The 2,227-nt window shown below is 40.4% G+C and overlaps 1 pseudogene; it reads right to left on the reverse strand.

The window, feature by feature from the left end:
• Positions 1 to 895: 895 nt before the first annotated feature.
• On the reverse strand, positions 896 to 1,013 carry LOC126485733 (5S ribosomal RNA; annotated as a pseudogene).
• Between the last annotated feature and the right edge of the window lie 1,214 nt (positions 1,014 to 2,227).

Below are 2,227 nucleotides of genomic sequence, written 5' to 3' on the forward strand. Positions count from 1 at the left end.
ACTTTTGCTTGTTTTAGGTACTCCGGAAAGTATCCAGACTCGAAAGATTCATTAATTATGTCTGTTAATGGGCCCTTTATGGAGTCTATACAATCTTTAATTACGCAGACTGGGATTTCATCAAGTCCTACTGAAGTTTTATTTTTTAGTTGGTGTACTACTAGTGCCACTTCCCTTTCTGTAGTTGGCAAGAGCACCATTGAGTTTGTTGGCTGGTTCTGAGTAGGTAAATCATACGTATCTGGAAATTTCTGCTGCAATTTTTTTGCAATACTACTGAAATATGAGTTTACAAAATCAGCTAATTTTTTAGGGTTACCTACTGGTACATCTTTGTTTTTAATATGTGAATTGAGGTCCTTTTTAGCAGAGTTAGATGTTTCCTGTTTGACGATGTTCCAGGCTGCTTTGCTCTTGTTTTCAGCTTCAGGTGAATTTTGAACTCACGACCCTTCGTGAAATAGTCTAGTATCATAACCACTACACTATGGCGACTGTGCTACTCAGCTTCTTCTGCGACAATATTATCATCCGAAATATTTCACCAGTAACCACGAAAACAGAAACTTCGCAAATGTCGTTCTAAACCTCGATGTAATAATCCACAACACCAGCGACTAGCTACCAACCGCTCACGTAAGTCTATCTCTGGCGCTACAAATATTGTCTTTGGTACTGTTTTAATGAACTCGTCCCGAACAGGCCATGAAGACCCAACGGTACCGACCGGCCGCCGTGTCGTCCTCAGTCCATAGGCGTCACTGGACGCGGATACGTAGGGGCATGTGGTCAACACACCGCTCTGCCGGTCGTATGTGAGTTTCCAAGACGGGAGCCGCTACTTCTCAGTCAAGTAGTCCTCTGATTGTTTCACAATGGCTGAGTGCAGCCCGCTTGCCAACAGCGCTCGGCAGACCGAATGGTCACCCATCCAAGTGCTAGCCCAACCCGACAGCGCTTAACTCCGGTGATCGGACGGGAACCGGTGTTACAACTGCGGCACGGCCGTTGTCACTGTTTTAATGACTTTGCTTCAATCTGGAAACCACTGACAGCTGTAGCTATACATGCGCCTAGCATAGAGTTTCTGCCTTTCCTTGAGCTCTAATTTCCGCCTCGGGATCTCGGATTAGAGGGCTGTCCTTATTACGATCTAAACCGGCATAGAACAATTTACTCGACTAAAAGAACAGCGCTGCACTCGTATAACAACATAAAATTTGCATTTGCTCGGCAGTCGGGTTGAGGGACGGTTCGTAGCAACTACGGCTCCCGAGCAAAAACTGCCCTGCCAAAACTGTTGTATGGCCCGTCCAAACTCGTAGTCCTCTAGTTACAATCATTTTACAATATACCGAACAACACGTTGTGCAAACATATGGTAAAAAATTGCATCAAATTCCCCTGGTTGTCTCTACACGTGTCGTAGATAAGATGTTATTACATTAATACAGACATTTTGGTACACGATGAGGCGACGAACAACATTGTAAGGTAAGAAATTTTCATTGGGCCGATTGCAGCTTATCTTTGGGCGTAGATTCCTACATATTTTGTGGTCGAAGCTTATACTAAAATTCACACACAAAATCTTACATTCCATTTTGTTAACGACACTGTAAGGTTTTAATTCTTTACCTTACATCTGTTTACATCAAGCATTATTTCACAATTCAAGTCACAAATAAATGAAAAATAGCTTAATGCTTATAAACAAGTAATAGACCTTTGAAACAAGTAAAGATAAAATATACCTAAATTTTTACTCTCTACTCTGAGCACATTCTTTGTTAGTATCCTCAGAAGCTTCAGGAAGACTCTACCATAACCACAAGTTTACATCTCCCACGAATTTCACTCTTTCTTAATACTTCTGATAATCCTGAGGCTGTCTGCCTTCTGTTGAATTTTTTTTGTATTTTCCTTCTTTTCTTTCATTAGTTTTCGTTCATTCCCACTTCTTAATATACATCTACAGATTAGATGTTGTTATCAAATTGTAATAATTTTAGCGCTGTTACAATTCTGTTATTCCCTACTTCATTTAGTAATATAAATTCAGTTCTGTTGATAATCTTTTCGACTCCACCCACATTCATATGTACATTCTTACCACAATTCAAGGTAGATGTCCTTCTCTAAACCGTCATTGTGGTTTCCCACAAAATTATGTTTACCATTACTTTTAACAACATTAGCCAACAAGTACGTCTTATATGTTGAACAT

This window comes from Schistocerca serialis, chromosome 6 (assembly GCF_023864345.2).
Source record: "Schistocerca serialis cubense isolate TAMUIC-IGC-003099 chromosome 6, iqSchSeri2.2, whole genome shotgun sequence".
Taxonomy (NCBI): Eukaryota; Metazoa; Arthropoda; class Insecta; order Orthoptera; family Acrididae; genus Schistocerca; species Schistocerca serialis.